Source organism: Gossypium hirsutum, chromosome A06 (genome assembly GCF_007990345.1).
Source record: "Gossypium hirsutum isolate 1008001.06 chromosome A06, Gossypium_hirsutum_v2.1, whole genome shotgun sequence".
NCBI classification, from domain to species: Eukaryota; Viridiplantae; Streptophyta; class Magnoliopsida; order Malvales; family Malvaceae; genus Gossypium; species Gossypium hirsutum.
This window is the reverse complement of record NC_053429.1, coordinates 19,876,724-19,895,412: the sequence shown is the minus strand read 5'-3', so window position 1 is coordinate 19,895,412 and position 18,689 is coordinate 19,876,724. Positions and strand designations below refer to the sequence as shown.

Genomic DNA, 18,689 nt, shown 5'->3' with positions numbered 1-18,689 from the left:
CGAATATGGAATCCGAATTTCAAATTGATGATGACGATTGTTTGAGGTTCAGAAGTCGGTTGTGTGTTCCAAGAAATTCAGAACTCATTTCGATGATTCTGAACGAAGCCCATTGTAGCCGAATGTCAATTCACCCGGGGAGTACGAAAATGTACAACGACTTGAAACGTCGGTTTTGGTGGCATGGTATGAAACGAGACATCTCCGACTTTGTTTTGAGTTGTTTAATATGTCAACAAGTGAAAGCGGAACATCAAGTGCCTTCAGGATTACTTCAGCCGATCATGATACCCGAGTGGAAATGGGATCGAGTCACAATGGACTTTGTGTCCGGACTGCCATTGTCAGCAAGTAAGAAGGATGCGATTTGGGTTGTTGTTGATAGACTGACTAAGTCGGCTCACTTTATCCCCGTGCGTACGGATTTTTCATTGGATAAACTAGCCGAATTGTATGTTTCTCAGATTGTGAGATTACACGGGGTGCCTATTTCTATCGTGTCAAATAGAGATCCGAGATTCACCTCGCGATTTTGGAAGAAATTGCAAGAAGCTTTGGGTACCAAGCTGCATTTTAGCACCGCTTTTCATCCACAAACCGATGGTCAATCTGAGCGGATAATTCAGATACTTGAGGATATGTTGAGATGTCGCATCCTCGAGTTTAGTGGTTCATGGGAACGGTATTTACCTTTGATTGAATTCGCTTACAACAATAGTTTTCAATCAAGTATTAAGATGGCACCTTACGAGGCTTTGTACGGTCGTAAATGCCGTACACCATTGTTTTGGACCGAGCTCGGTGAAAGTAAAATTTTCGGAGTTGATTTGATTAAAGATGCTGAACAGAAAGTAAAGGTAATCCGTGAAAGTCTGAAAGCAGCCACAGATCGTCAGAAATCGTATGCGGATTTGAAACGAAAAGACATTGAATATCAGGTGGGAGATAAAGTGTTTCTTAAAGTTTCGCCTTGGAAAAAGGTACTCAGATTTGGCCGTAAGGGCAAGTTGAGTCCGAGATTCATTGGGCCATACGAAATCTCCGAACGAGTTGGTCCAGTTGCGTATCGATTGATTTTGCCCCCTGAACTTGAAAAGATCCACGACATCTTTCATGTTTCAATGCTTCGATGCTATAGATCTGATCCATCGCACATAATTAGCCCATCAGAGGTTGAAATTCAAGCCGATATGAGTTATGAAGAAGAACCAATGCGTATCCTAGCTCGTGAAGTGAAGGAGTTGCGAAACAAAAGGGTTCTGCTAGTAAAGGTGTTATGGCTCAAACACGGGATCGAGGAAGCTACTTGGGAAACCGAGAGCTCGATGAAAGAACGATACCCAAACTTATTTACCGGTAAGATTTTCGGGGACGAAAATTTCTTAAGTGGGGGAGAGTTGTGACAGCCCAAAATTGACCCTAGTTGGGAAGTGGTTTCAGGACCGCTAAACCGAGTCATAAAAATAATTAACCGTCATAATTGATGCTCATTATATGTACATGTGCATGTGTGAAAATTTCGTGTTTGAATTTTGTTTAATTGTAGGTGAATTTTAGTAAATAAGACTTATGTGAGAAAACTTTGAAATGTGATAGGTCAAAGCATAAGGATCTATTAGTGCATGAAATAAAAAGGGGGGACTTGCATGTCAATTTCCCCCCTAATTAGTAGTGCCCGGCCATGACAAGCATGGTAGACCAAGTGTGATGGGCAAGAACATGTCATAAACATGTTGAGTTAGTGTTTCATGGGAAGTATGATAAAATAAGGAGCATGGGCATAAAATAATGAAAGGGAATATGATGAAAACAAAAAAAAAGTGTGTGGTTGTCCCCCCCATTTGGCCGAAACTAGAAAGAAAAAACAAAAAAAAGTGTCCATCTTTCTTCATTTCCCTTGGCCGAATGTTCTAAGGAAGAAAGAAAAACAAGTTGTGTTCTTTGGTTCTTCTTGGCCGAATTGAAAAGAAAAAGAAGAAATTGAAGTTAAGGCATTTGGTCACCTTTAAGTTGATTAAGAAGCTCTTGAATATTCGGTGCCTAGGGGAAAAGTTTCTAAGAAGTTTGGCCATGCATGTAACTAGATTGAGGTATGTTTGATATTATTCTTTGAGATTCATGTATATTTTAAGTTGTAAGTTTGAAATCTACCTAGCCATGGTTCAAATTTTGTTAATTGATGGAGATGATATTCGGCCATGAATGTTACATTCTTGGTTGGTATTTTGATGTCTTTGGTGATGAGGTATGAAGATGGTTGATTTTGAGTGTTTAATAAAAAGGATACATGAATTATTGTTAAAAAAATGGGTCGAGTGTTCATGAGATGAAATTAGGTGTTTAAATGATGTTATAGTTGACATTGTGCATATATACATGCATTCGGCCATCTAATTAAGTATGAAGGTGGTGTTAAATCTAATTGTGATGCCCATTCCGAAGTATATATATACATATATATATACATAAGTATGCCCATTCGTGATGTTACCTTTAATTATGTGTATAATCGACTAAATGGGTAATTAGTGAGGATGGTTGCCAAATATACAGACATACATATGCATGTGTAATTGAATTATGAATGTTTAGCAAGATGGTTAAACTAGTTGATTTATTGATTAAGCTCAAGGAGTTAAAGGAGGAGAATCAAGCAAAGGCAAAGAAAAGATCATCGAGTAGCCGAGTTGGAACCATCTTACCCAACACAAAGTAAGTCATTAAGCATATAGTTTGTATTAATTTAAATGGTCATAACGTCTATGTAATGATGCTGAATGGAATGATAAATATATATATACATGTATGCATGTGGTGATGAAAGTGTTGAATGAAAAGAAAAGAGGTGAGATGTATTGAGTTGTTGATCTCGGCACTAAGTGTGCGGGTATAAACATTTATGATCATGAGATTGACACTAAGTGTGCGGGTTTAAATTGTACAGCACTAAGTGTGCGAGTTTGATTATATAGCACTAAGTGTGCGAGTTGATTATATAGCACTGAGTGTGCAGACTTAATATATACTTTTGAATCACTATGGACACTAAGTGTGCGACATTATTGAGTTGATCACGGACAGCGGATCGGGTAAGTACCTTGAGTTCATGGCTAATAGGCGCTATGTTTATATTTGGAGTTGAGCTTGGTAAGTTTGAACCTATGTGACAATTATAATTGAAGTCACGTACATAAGATTTATCACGGAATAGGTGAAAGGTCGTTTAGTTGTATGATTGTAACGAAAATACAATGATGTATGAAAATGCCTCAAATATCCTATTGATTAGTATATGGAATGTGAATGCATGACTTGGTATGAGATTGAACCGATAGGTCTAAGGAACTATGGTATGGTTCGGTATGGATGGAGTAACTAGCCTCGTTCCATTTTGTTTCCTCTTGTGATAATGTTATTAATGGATGGTGGTGCATTGCTTATGACTTACTGAGTTATATACTCACTCGGTGTTTCCTTGTCACCTATTTTAGGTTTCTTGGACTCGTCTCTTTTTGCGTGATCGGGCCGTCATCGAAGTCATCACACCGGCTAGCAACTTTTGGTATCTTCTTTTTAGTCGGTCTAGGAGAATATTTCGGCATGTATAGGCTAATATGTTTTGTTGAAATTTGGTATGTAAACTTTTAGCCATGCGAAAATGGCATAAATGTTCGGTTGGATTTGGTTCTATAATGTTAGGTCGTAAGTCTTGGAAATTCGATTTTTATGCCATATGTCATGGTTGATTATTTTTGGTGTCAAAATTCATGATATGGCAATAGTGTAGTAGGGAGATGTTTGACAATGATTAGCCCTTGGCATGGCTAGTCATGATCATAATTTGTGATAAGTATGATGAATTACTAGTTAGATCAAGGAGAAATCACGAAATAGACATAGTTGCTTTAGTAACAGTTGCTGGCAGCAGCAGTGACGTGAGATTGAAAAATCACTAAAAATAGTAGGAGTGGAATTAATTAATGCATAAACAATGTAATCGAAGCTCGATGAGTCTATTTTCATGTAGAAGAAACGAAACGACCATATGAGCTGTATGTTAGGAGATAATTGAACTCTTGTGAAACAGGGCCAGAGCGATTTCTGGATTCCCTGTTACGACTTTGGAAATTCATTATAAATTAGCCAGAGATAATTAGAAGTCATGCCATATGTGCATAGATTCCCCTTCGAGTCTAGTTTCTATAGAAACAAACGACATCAGTAATGAATCCCTGTACAGGGAGATATCCAAGTCGTAATGCACAAAGGTCAGTGTAGTCGATCCCTGTAATATGGGAGACTTTTACTAATAAACTGTACTAATGGGCATATGAGTCTAGTTTCAGGTAAAATTTACGGAACTTGATTTCGAGTTTTAGAACTCAAGATATGATTTTTAAAGCGAATAGTATACAGATTGGCAGCTTGTCTGGGAAATTTTTTTTAGTGGTTTGAAGTCTGTTAACACCTCGTGTTCGACTCCGGCGACGGCCTTGGGTTCGGGGTGTTACAAATAATTTATAGTTTTGGCTATTTCATTACGAGTAATTATGCTTCCTTATATTTCCTAAAAAGTTCCTGATTCTATCATAGTTATAAAGAGCTCTAAAGCTCATCATCGCATAGGAACTAAAAACTCCACTAGCAAAGGTTCTCCACGACTGCCATGTCCTGCTCGACCACGACCATAGCTACCACCAGATATAATATTATTTTGGTGCAGGACTTATGGACTAATGAACCTCTACCACCACCGAAGTATCCTCCTCCACTCTCATCATTGCCTTGGCCGATTATTCTCTATAACTCCAAATCAAGGAGTTTATTCATCATTCAGGAAGTTTCACTTCTCTGCTTATCTTATGATTATTTATCTATATTTTTCAATTTATCTATCTTTGTACATTGAGGGCAATATACATCTTAAGGGTGGGGGGTATTTCATATCATCATTAGAAATCCCTGAATTTTGTCTTATTCTCACGTGAATCACTCATATCACTATTAGAATGAATTTTAATTAATTTATGATTTTCATTGATATGTCTTGAATTAAAACATAGGCATTTATGCATTGATTGTTTAAACTTTAAGACATTAAGGAATCAAGCATGATAAGTTGATTTTTAAAGAATTAAAAACTTTTAGGTTTCTTCCCTAAGTTTAGGTATTATCTTGAGTTGAAATTCACAAGTTTAAACATCAAAATGCCATAATTTTTTGTGAGATCTTGAACCTTTAGAGCATATTTTATTTCTTTCATGCTCACTTTTATTATGAGTGCGTCAGTATTGATTTGTTATTCTAGAACTTGCTTGATTTTGCATGTCCAGACCACACCATTTTATTTGATATGTCAAGATGATAAAGGCACTTAGGCTTAACCCACTCAATCCACAAAAGCCTACCTTCATAATTAACCCTTAGTGAACCCTTTTGAGCCTAACAAGCCATTAATTGATTTACCCTCAATATTAACCCATAACCTATTATTGTTGAAATCCCCTAATTTGATCCCTATTTTTGTCGAGATTTGATTTGAACAAATTGCTTAGCTATGATTTGCTCTTCTATGTATTTGAATTGTTCTTAAAAAAAATTACTTCAATACATATTAGTAGTAATTCATCGTTTCTAAGTTTGAGTGTTAATTCCATATTCTGAGAAGAAGCTCACTTGTATACAACTGATGACTAGTTATTTTTCTAGCTAGGTAAATTTTCAATTCAATCTCGATTCTAACCTTTTCCTTCAGTTTGTGACAACATCCCCTAGCCAAAGCGACGTTACAACCCTCTAAAGACCTTTTTGATTGATGTATCAGCTCAATATATAGTGGTGGAGATTTGATTTTCAAGCAAGCCTATGGTAATTACTTTTCATATTGACTAAATGAGTGCTTTAATTGATGTCCTTAAACACCTAGAGTGATTTGAGTGAATCTTTAGTGAGGATGTTAAAATTTGTGATTTTTTGATCAAAGGTAATCACTTAGATAAGGGGAGACACTTATGTTTTCGTGATAAAATGCTCAACTTGGAATGTTTGAAACTTGGATGTACTTAGTTGAATTTTCAATGTAAGAATCCTTATGGATTATTTTGAGATATTATTGATAGGGATTATAAATTGAGAAGAATTTATTTTGATTGTGAGTTGAGGATTTTGCTTGAGGACAAGCAAACGCTTAAGTGTGGGGGTATTTGATAAACCGTAATTTATACATATTTTTATCCCATGCTGAGCACATTTATGGATGGTTTCTCCTTAGATTTGGTGAATTTGATGCCCCTAATCCTTTAATTTCATGTCTTATACTTAGGTGAGCATAGAAGAATAAAAAGAGCGAGAAACAGGCTGAAAATGGAGAAAATAGACCCACATGGGAAATCAACACGGCCTGGACTTCCTCACATGGGCGTGTCACACGGCTGTGTCCCTTTGGCAGGATCGAAGTACGACTTACACGGGTAGACTACACGCCCATGCCTATTCAACAACCTTGACCATGGGCTGGAGTAATCGCACACGGGCGTGTCACACGGGCATGTCCCTGCCGAGCCTAAGTATAACCCTATTCGAAAAAGGCTAATTTTGAGGGATCTTAGGAATTCTAAAGCCTATTTAAACACCTGATAAGGCTCTTAGGAAGGGAACGAAGAGTAGGAGGCAAGGAATTACTCAAGGGAAGTTGATTGGTCCATCTCAGAAGCCGGATTCATCATCAAGACTGAAGATCTCCCTTTAATTTCCATTCAGGGGTTTTGGGTTTTCTCTATGTTTTGTATTCATTATTCTTCTGAGATGTTTTCTTCTATAATTATGAACTAAACCCCCTAAATACCTAAGGGGAATGAAACTTAAGATGGATCTTGTTATTATTATCTGAATTATAGGATAAAGATTTGACTTGTTCTTAATTATGTGTTCTTAATTCTTGTTTTAATATTCCAGGTTATTGATTCGAGTTAATGCTCTTATTTAGAGGAGGAATAGACCCTGTTTAAGAGTAAATTTGTCATAATTAAGCGGAGTTGATTGTACACCTAGAGATAGGGTGATAAGATTTTGCCGGATTAGGGTGAACCTAATAAGGGGATCCATAGATCGAGTTAATGCAACACTAGGTGTTAATTAGAAAGAGATTTCAATTAATCAACCTAGGGTTAGACATTATTAGTTTCGAGAGAAATAATAATATAACTTAGGGATTTCTACGGATCAAGTCAAATGAATAAATTGTCTGATTCAGAGTCAAATAACAAGTGAAGTCTAGGTGGATTTTTCCTTGGGTATTGTCTTCATCAATCGAATTTTCCCAAAAGCTTTTCCCCAATTTCTCTCTGTGCACTCTTAGTTTAGTTAATTAATTTAGATAAACAAATCCCTTAATTTTTAGGCTAGATAATAAAAAGAACATAATTACTAGTACTCTTGGTTCCTTTGGGTTTGAGAATCCGGTCTTGCTAAATCTATACTACTATTCGATAGGTACACTTACCTTCATCGTGATAATAGTTAGTTTCAAGAATGCTTAATTATAAATTTTTAAAACCTGTCGCGAATATCACGTATCAAGTTTTTGGCGCCGTTGCCAGGGAACTAGGATATTAGGAACACTCGATTTTTATTACTTTAGCCATTTTACTTTTATTGCAATTTAATTTTTTTTCTTTTCTAATTTTTCATTTATTTTCTTCTAACAAGTTTTTCTAGTTTATGACCAGAAGAAACCCGTCAGGACTATTACTGTTTGATAGTGAGATCGATCGCACAGTTTGCAGAAACCGAAGAGAAATAAGGCAAAGCTTAAGATACACAGAGGAAGAGCAAGAGGACGATAATGGCTGAAAACCAAGAAAATCTGCTACCTCCTGCGATTGCTGCTAATCAAAATCCTACTTCGCATACTATGTATGATTATGCCAAATCTTCTTTAACAGGAACTGAATCGAGCATAGTTAGGCCTACTGTTGCTGCAAATAATTTTGAACTGAAACCTAACACCATTCAAATGATCCAACAGTTTGTTCAGTTTGATGGTTTGCAGGACGAGGATCCCAACGCTCACTTGGCAAATTTCTTAGAGTTTTGCGACACTTTTAAAATCAATGGTATTTTTGATGATGCCATTCGCCTTCGGTTGTTTCCTTTTTCGTTGAGGAATAAGGCTAAACAATGGTTGAACGCATTGCCACAAGGGTCAATCACTACATGGGAACAAATGACCGAAAAGTTTTTATTCAAATATTTTCCGCCGGCTAAAACAACCAAATTACGTAATGATATCTCTTCTTTTGTGCAGATGGATTTAGAAACACTCTACGATGCATGGGAGAGATACAAGGACCTTTTGAGAAGGTGCCCTCACCATGGGTTACCATTTTGGCTACAGGTTCAAACGTTTCATAATGGCCTGAATCCTTCGACTCAACAGATGATTGGCGCAGCCGCTGGCAGAACCATCAATAATAAGACACCCGAAGATGCTTATGAATTTATAGAAGGGATGTCACTGAATAATTATCAGTGGCAAGTCATGATGACAAAGCCAACGAAAAAAGTTGGCATTTTTAACGTCGATTCGGTCACCATGCTCTCTAATCAGGTAGAAATTTTGAACAGAAAAATTGACGATTTTCTTGGTTCTTCACAGGTTCACCCAGTAATGCAGTGCGAAGCAAGTGGAGGTGGATCAAGCAATTCAGATTACCCACCTTATGGCCACAACATGGAGAACGAGCAGTTAAATTACATGGGTAATAATTATCGATCTCAAAATAATCCTTATAGTAATACTTACAATGCAGGTTGGAGGAACCACTCAAATTTCTCATGGGGAGGCCAAGGGAATCAGCGACCACCACCACCTCCAGGCTTCCAACAACCACCCTACCAACAAGAGAAAAAGTTGAACCTTGAGGAGACTTGAGGAGAAGCTAACAAAATTTAGCTTAGTGTTAGAAACTCATATTCAGAATATCGAGACAACACTTAAAAGTCAACAAGCGTCGATCCAAAGGCTCGAAACTCGGATAGGTTAGCTCGCTAAATTGATATCTGATTGACCACAAGGTAGCCTACCGAGTAACACTGAATCTAACCCAAGGGAGAAAATCAATGCAATTACCATTCAATATGAGGAAGGGTTAGTTGCACCTGAACCAGAACAGAGGCAAGAAAATGTGGTAAGAAAAGGTAAGGGTGAGGTGGACCACAATGACTAGAAACCGGTAAGTAAAGAGTACAAGCCTCGTGTGCCATACCCAAACGCGACAAGAAAAGACCGCACAGAAGAATAATTCAATGAATTCCTTAAATTATTAAAGAAGTTACATATTAAATTACCGTTTATTGAACCTTTTTCGCAGATGCCAAACACAGTCAAATTTCTAAATGAGCTTTTAACAAATAAGCAGAAGTTGGATGAGGTGTCACATGTGGAGCTGAATGCGGTTTGCTCAGCCATACTACAGAATAAGCTGGCCAACAAATTAAAAAATCTAGGGAGTTTTACGATTCCCTGTTTAATTAATAGCCTAGATGTTAATAATGCTTTGGCTAATTTAGGGGCTAGTATCAATGTCATGCCTTACAAAATGTTTAAACAACTAGGTCTTGGGAAACCCAAACAAACTAGGATGAGTATTCAATTAGCCGATAAAACAATCAGTTTCCTAGAGGGATTATTGAAGATGATTATTGAAGATGTACTCGTTAAAATTGACAAATTTATACTCCCAGCTGATTTCGTTATTCTAGACATAGAAGAGGATAGTAACGTTCCTTTAATTTTAGGGAGGCCTTTTTTAGCAACCACTAGAACAATAATTGATGTTGGCACAGGTGAACTCACACTTCATGTGGGAGACGAAACAATCACCCTTCAAGCTCATAATTTGAGTAACACATCGAAAATTAAAGGTGGTTGTATAAATCATTCTACTAAAACTGACTATGTGGTGCAACCTACTTTGCAGGAAATAAGTTCGAAGAACCTACACGAGCCATGTTCAAGCAACAACAAAGGAACTATCTATGAAGAATGAAGGCTACAAATTGAGGAACTAGATGAATGGAGGACACAAAAATCGAGAACACCCGATAAACCAAAACTGGGCCAGGACGAGCTCAATACATCACCAAATCAACTTAAGGTTGGAGACAAAGTACTACTAGATGCAGTAGATCCTCGCATTACTACTTCTGAACCTAATGAAGAAATTCCTCTCACGATACTCAGTATTTTCCCATATGGTACAGTTGAGGTAATTCACCCCAAATTCAAAACTTTTAGGGTAAACAATACTCGTCTTAAACCTTATATTGATAAAGTGATAGCAGGGATGAGGAGTGTAAACTCCTCGAGCCATCATGATCACACACTAGAGCGGTGAGACAAGCTTAGACTATAAATAAGCGCTTCCTGAGAGGCAACCCGAGCACTAACAGTAATGATTTATTTAAATTCTAGTTTTTCACATTTAACATACTAATTGAGTCTTGAAACACAGGGTTTTCCCATCCACACGACTAGGCACACGGGCGTGCCTTAGGCCATGCTCGCACCACAGGAGGAGACACGACCGTGCGATACGGGTGTGTGAAAACAGGGCAAAATTTTTTCCTTAACACGGGATGAGATAAGTTGCCATGGCCGTGCGACATGGCTGTAGGCAAAACTGCCAAAATAACACGAGCGTGAGACACGCCCGTACTTTGAAACCGTGGTTGAAACTGAGAATTTAACACGGCCATGTGACATGCTTGTCCCATTCACCCGTGGTTGACACTGTCAAACTAACACGGGCATGGGCTATCATACAAGGACGTGGGAGACTCAAACAAAGTAAGACACGGCCGTGCGACACGGTCGTGTACACCCACAAGCCCAAGGAACACGGGCGTGGGGCTAATGTCAGACGCGCCTAAATTTTAAAATCCAGAAACACACGGGCAAATGCCCTAGAATCTATATAAAACCCTCACTATTCATCATCCCCATCCCCAAAAATTCCTAACCCTAGCCGCTGCAACACCACACGCGCTACCTGCCACGCCCGTGCACCGCCTACAACACTGTTTTCGACAACTCAAGCTTCTCCCTTTTGCGTATACAATGTCATCCTTACGTGGTAAGAAAACCGTGTCCCCGCCACAAAGAAAAGGAAATGAGCAGCGTCATCCTCTGGTCCTACCGAGGGGATTAGGCACCCTTTCCTTGGGTTCCCCGTGGGACCTCAGAAGGAGTTAATTCAGATATTATGGGCTCGAACCCTAGGTGTGGACCATTGCACGGACTGGGCCACACTTGAACAAATTCAAATGGCTGACGCGGTCTGAGCCCTTCTGACGACTGAACCGTGAAGGCTCTTCTTTGAGATCATCGAGCCGACATACCTCGAGCTCACGATGGAACTATGCACGACCTTTCATCTCCAAGTCATCATGACAAACTTCGATGATCCTGGAACGGTCTAGTTTCGCCTTGGTGGTCTAGTGCACCAGTTGAGTGTACCCGAGTTTGGGATTTCACTAGGGCTTTACACAGAGGAGTTCATGGACGAAAATGAACTCGACACCCTCCACCGCCACATCCCTCAAAGTGTTGGAAAGACCTCGTCCCTGCCTCGGCCTCCTATGATCCTAGCCGTTTTAAGGCATCGGCCCTCGCCCCATCCCTGCAATACCTACACGCCATCTTGGCCCACACTCTGACGTGACGACGACAGAGCACCGACATCGTTAACACTTACGGCACCTATTTCCTATGGAGCATGGTGAACGGGCACATCATCGACCTTGCCTACTTTATTGTTCTCGCCATCCGCCATCAGACAGAATGACATAGGAGAGGGGCCATCTCTATTGGGCCCTATGTGACTCGATTAGCACGACACTACGGGCTCCTCAACACAGTGACACAATAATCCTCCCTCACTCTCATTGGCCAGATGTCCCCACAGGGCATCTCGAGCATGCTAAACATGAGGATGATCAAGAAATGGCGTGGAACCTACCCTTCTTAGTGCCGCTTCATCCAGTCCACCGAGGAGGAGGACCCAGAGGACATTACTGATGATGTCCCTCTACGTCATGAGGACCCACCGTCTCAGCCACCACCCATCCATCGTCCAGTTCATGCGGCGTCTTCATACTCTGACATCTCTGAGCGCCTTACTCAATTTGAGCAGTAATGTTTTCAGTGTTTTGATCACATTGATGCTACACTTCATCAGATTTTTTAGCACCTTCACATCTCATCGCCACCACCACCTCGCGAACCATCCAGCGATGGCGATGTTTAAAAACTTTTTATTTATTATTTTTATTTTCACTTTTATCTTTATTTATCTTATTTAAGTACTTTTTATTTCATTTTTATTTATTATTATTTTAATTTTAATTTTTATAATTTTTATTGAATAATTTATAGTTTCGCTATTTCATTACGAGTAATTATGCTTCCTTCTATTTCCTAAAAAGTTCCTAATTTTATCAAAGTTATAAAGAGCTCCAAAGCACATCATCGCATAGGAACTAAAAACTCCACTGGCAAAGGTTCTCCACGACTGCCATGTCTTGCTCAACCACGACCATAGCTACCACCAGATATAATATTCTTTTGGCGTAGGACTTATGGACTAATGAACCTCTACCACCACCGGAGTATCCTCCTCCACTCTCATCATTGCCTTGGCCGATTATTCTCCATAACTCCAAATTAAGGAGTTCATTCATCATTTAAGAAGTTTCACTTCTTTCCCTATCTTATGATTATTTATCTATATTTTTCAATATATCTTTGTACATTGAGGGCAATTGATGCGTGATATTCGTGACAGGTTTTAAAAATTTATAAATGAATCGTTCTTGAGACTAACTTATTATCACGATTAAGACAAGTGTACCTATCGAACAATAGTATAGTTCAGTAAGACCGGATTGTTGAACCCAAAGGAACCACGAGTACTAGTATTTACTTCCTTTTTATTATCTAGCCTAAAAATCAAGAGGTTTGATTATCTAAACTAATTACTAAATAAGAATGCACAGAAAGAAAATTTGGGAAAATACTTTTTAGAAAATTCGATTGATTAAGACAATACCTAAGGAAAAATCCACCTAGACTTCACTTGTTATTTGACTCTGAATCAGACGATTTATTCGTTTGACTTGATCCGTAAAAATCCTTAAGTTATATTATTATCTCTCTTGAGACTAATAACGTCTAGCCCGAGGTTGAATAATAGAAATCTCTTTCTAATTAACACCCTAGAATTGCATTAACTCGATCTTTGGATTCCCTTATTAGGTTTCATCGTAATCCGGCAAAATCTTGTCACCCTATCTCTAGGCGCACAATCAACTCTGCTTAATTACGACAAATTTACTCTTAGACAAGGTCTATTCCTCCTCTGAATAAGAGCGTTAACCTGAATCAATATCCTGGAATATTAAAACAAGAATTAAGAACACATAATTAAAAACAAATCAAATATTTATCATACAATTCAGATAATAATTATAAGATCTGTCTTAGTTTTCATTCCCTTTAGGTATTTAGGGGTTTTAGTTCATACTCATGAAGGAAAACATCCCAAAATCATAAAGATAACAAAACATGAGAAAACCCAAAACTACTGAGGGAACTTGAAGGGAGATCTTCAGTCTTAATGATGAATCCGGCTTCTAAGATGGATCAATCGGCTTTCCTTGAGTAATTTCTTGCTTCCTACTCTGTATCTCCCCTCTTAAGTGCCTTCTCAGGTGTTTAAATAGGCTTTAGAATGCCTAAGAGTCCCCAGAATTGGCCTTTTCCAAATAAGGTTATACTTGGGCTTGGCAGGGACATGCCCGTGTGACACGCCCGTGTGCGATTACTCCAGCCCGTGGTCAAGGCTGTTCAATAGGCACAAGTGTGTAGTCTACCCATGTAAGTCATGCTTTGATCTTACCAAAGGGACACGGCCGTGTGACACGCCCGTGTGAGGAAGTCCAGGCCGTGTTGATTTTTCATGTGGGTCTATTTTCTTCGTTTTCAGCCCGTTTCTCGCTCTTTTTACTCTCCTATGCTCACCTAAGTATAAAACATGAAATTAAAGGATTAGGAGCATCGAATTTCACCAAATATAAGGAGAAACCATCCATAAATGTGCTGAGCATGGGATAAAAATATATATAAATTACGGTTTATCAATTACCCCCACACTTAAGTGTTTGCTTGTCCTCAAGCAAAATCCCCAACTCACAATCAAAATAAATTCTTCTCAATTTATAATCCCTATCAATAATATCTCAAAATAATCCATAAGTATTCATACATTGAAATTTCAACTATAAGTACATCAAAGTTTCAAACATTCCAAGTTGAGCATTTTGTCACAAAAACATAGGTGTCTTCCCTCATCTAAGTGATTACCTTTGATCAAAATCTTACAGAGTTTAACATCCTCACTAAATATTCAGTCAAATCACTCAAGGTGTTTAAGGACATCAATTAAAGCACTCATTAGTCAATATGAAAAGTTATTACCATAAGCTTGCTTGAAAATCAAATATCCACCACTATACATTGAGGTGACACATCAATCAAAAAGGTCTTTTTAGAGGGTTGTAACGTGGCTTTGGTTAGGGGGTGTGGTCACAAGCTGAAAAAAAATGTTAGAATCGAGATTGAATTGAAAAATTACCTAGCTAGCAAAATGACTAGTCATCAGTTGAATACAAGTGAGCTTTTTCTCAAAATATGGAATTGACACTTAAGCTCAAAAACGATGAATTACAACTAATATGTATTGAAGTACACTTTTTTTTAAGAACAAATCAAATACATAGAAGAGAAAAACATAGCTAAGCAATTAGTTCAAATCAAATCTCGACAAAAATAGGGTTCAAATTAGGGGATATCAACAATAATGGGTTATGGGTTAATATTGAGGGTAAATCAATTAATGGCTTGTTAGGCTCAGAGGGGTTCACAAAGGGTTAATTATGAAGGTAGGCTTTTGTAGAGTGAGTGGGTTAAACCTAAGTGCCTTTATCATTTTAACATATCAAATCAAATGGTGTGGTCTTGACATGCATAATTAAGCAAGTTATAGAATAACAAATCGATACTGACGCACTCATAATAAAAGTGAGCATGAAAGGAGTAAAATATGCTCTAAAAGCTCAAGATCTCATAAAAATTATGGCTTTTTGATGTTCAAACTTGTGAATTTCAACTCAAGATAATACTTAAACTTAGGGAAACAACCTAAAAGTTTTTAATTCTTCAAAAATCAACTTATCATGCTTGATTCCCTAATGTCTTAAAGTTTAAATAATCAATGCATAAATGCCTATGTTTTAATTCAAGACATATCAATAAAAATCATAAATTAATTAACATTCATTCTAATGGTGATATGAGTGATTCACATGAGAATAAGACACAATTCAAGGATTTCTAATGATTATATAAAAGACCCCCCACACTTAAGATATACATTGCCCTCAATGTACAAATATAGATATATTGAAAAATATAGATAAATAATCATAAGATAGGGAGAGAAGTGAAACTTCCTGAATGATGAATGAACTCTTTGATTTAGAGTTATGGAGAATAATCGGCCAAGGCAATGATGAGAGTGGAGGAGGATAATCCGGTGGTGGTAGAGGTTCATTTGTCCATAAGTTCTGCGCTAAAAGAATATTATATCTGGTGGTAGCTATGGTCGTGGTTGAGCAGGACATGACAGTCGTGGAGAACCTTTCCTAGTGGAGTTTCAAGTTCCTAAGTAATAGTGAGCTTTGGAGCTCTTTATAACTGTGATAGAATCAAGAACTTTTTAGGAAATATATAAAGAAGAATAATTACTCGTAATGAAATAGTCAAAATTAAAAATTGTAAAATAATAATTATAAAACCAAAAAATAAGCTTAAGGAAAAATAAAAAGTAGTCTTAAAATAGAATAAAAGTAAAAACATAAAATAATAAATAAAATTTTTTAAAATCTTCATCGCTAGATGGTTCGTGAGGCGAGGTTGACGATGAGATGTGGAAGTACTGACAAATCTGCTGTGGAGTAGCATCAATGTTATCGAAGCGCTGAAAACACTGCTACTCGAATCGAGTAAGGCGCTCAGAGATGTCAGCGTATGAAGTCGCCGCATAAACTGGACGAGAGGGGGTGGTGGCTGAGACGGTGGGTATTCATGACGTGGAGGGACATCATCAGTAATGTCCTCTGGATCCTCCTCCTCTGTGGACTGGATGAGGTGGTACTGAGGAGGGTAGGCGCCACGTCGTTTCTCGATCATCTTCATACTTAGTATGCTCAAGATGCCTTGTGTGGACATCTGGCTAATGAGAGTAATGGAGATGATTTTGCTGCTGTGTTGAGGAGCTCGAAGTGCCAAGCCAGTCGAGTCACATAGGGTCTGATAAAGATGACCCCTCTCCTATGTCGCTTCGTCTGATGGCCGATAGCGAGGGCGATGAAGTAGGCAAGGTCGAGGATGTGCCCATTCGCCATACTCAATAAGAAATAGGCGTCGTGGATGGTGATGATGCTAGTGCTCTCTTGTCTCCTTGTCAGAGTGTGAGCCAAGATGGTGTGTAGATACCTCAAGGATGGAGGGAGAGCCGATACCTTGGAGCGGCTAGGATCGTAGGTGGCTGAGGCAGGGATGAGGTCCCTTCAGCATTTTGAGGGGGAGTAGTGGATGTGGCGGTGGAGGGTGTCAAGTTCATTGTCGTCCATGAACTCCTCCGTGTATAGCCCTAGTGCAACCCCAAACACGGGTACGCTCAACTGGCATACTAGACCACCAAGGCGGAACTGGATTGTTCCAAGATCGTTAAAGTTGGTCATGACGGTCTGAAGATGGAACGTTGAGCAGAGTTCAATGTGAACTCAAGATATGTCAGCTCGATGATCTCAAAGAACATCCCCTACGGGTCAGTCGTCAGGAGGGCTCGGACCGTATCAGCTAAATGAATCTGTTCAAGTGCAGCCCAGTCAATGTAGTGGCCCACACCTAAGGGTCGGGCCCGTAATATTTGATATAATTCCTCCTAGGGTCCTAGAGGAACCTGGAAGAATGGGTGACGAATCTCCGCGGTAGGACTCGAGGATGACGCTACTCCTTTTCTCTTCTTCGAGGCGAGAACAACGATCTTCTTACCACGTGAGGACGACATTGTACCTACATTGAAAAATCGAAGTTCAACCAATATGCCCCTATGAATATTTCATGAGATTTACGTACTAGACGATACAAACTAAAACAACTAAATATATGAATTTATATGATTATGGGAATAATGCAACGAGAATATGAATGAATGCATGTGGGTAAGCATAAATTTCATGGAAACAAGGAAAAATGAAAGAGTATAGCATAATGTAGTAACTAGAATGACAAAAATTTTTATAAAACAAGCATGAGTATTTTAATATTCTAACTATGAATATTTATTCAAAATAGTTCAATAGAGCAGAGAAATCATGAACTAAGCAACATATTTAAAGAAAAATAGAGAGAAAAGAGTAAAAAAACGCAAAAGCAAGGAGCTTGGGGCGTCGGAATCGGTGTTGTAGGTAGCCCACGGGCGTAGGGGTAGGGCGTGTGAAGTTGTAGCGGCTAGGGTTAGGGATTTGTTTGGGGAGGGAGATGATGAATAGTGAAGGTTTTATATAGATTTTAGGGCACACGGTCGTAGGACACGCCCGTGTGGCCTAATTTTTTCTGTGTATTTCGCGAATTTTGAATTTGGGCGCGCCTAACATTCGGCCCACGCCTGTGTTCTGTGGGATTGTTGGTGCACACGCCGTGTCGCACGGTCGTGTCTTACTTTGTTCGCTTCTCCCACGCCCGTGTACATAGGTCCACGCCCGTGTTCATTTTGACAGAGTCGACCACGGTGTATGGCACGGGCGTGTCTCACACCCGTGTTATTTTGGCAGTTTCGCCTACGGCCATATCACACGACCATGGCAACTTATCGCACCCCGTGTTGGGGAAAAATTTTACCCTCTTTTCACATTGTCGTATCGCACGACCGTGTCGTATCGCACGACCGTGTCTCCTTCTATGGTATGAGCATGGCCTAAGGCACGCCCGTGTGCCTGGCCGTGTGGATGGGAGAACCCTGTGTTTCAAGACTCAGTTAGTAGGTTAGATGTGAAAAACTAGAATTTAAATAAGTCATTATTTTTAGTGCTCGGGTTGTGATCGTGTGATTCTTAACAAGTAATAAATATTTATAATGAAGATCAAACCTAGACTAACTATTATCATGACGAAAAGGCAAGCGCACCTATCGAACAATAGTATAGTAATGGCAAGACCGGGATATCGTACCCAAGGGAACCAAAAGTACTAGTAATAACTGTCTTTTTTATATCTAGCCTAAGAATAAAAGGGGTTTGTTTTAATTAACTAATTATTTAAACTAGGAACGCACAGAGAAAAGAATTGGGGAATTGCTTTTGGGAAAATCGATTGACTTGAGACAATACCTAAGGAAAAATCCACCTAGACTGTACTTGTTATTCTGGCTCCGAATCAAACGATTTATTCATTCAACTTATTCCGTAGAGATCCCTAAGTTATGTTATTATCCCTATTCAAGACTAATAACGTCTAATCCCTAGATTAAATAATTAAGACTTTTCTCTAATTAACACTCTAAGGT

At 38.7% G+C, this 18,689-nt stretch overlaps 1 non-coding gene across 1 annotated transcript; it reads right to left on the bottom strand.

Moving 5' to 3' along the window:
• Nucleotides 1-8,272: 8,272 nt before the first annotated feature.
• On the bottom strand, nucleotides 8,273-8,379 carry LOC121231613 (small nucleolar RNA R71). Its single transcript, XR_005929669.1, has one exon. It is a non-coding gene; the product is annotated as a small nucleolar RNA R71 (small nucleolar RNA).
• Nucleotides 8,380-18,689: the final 10,310 nt, after the last annotated feature.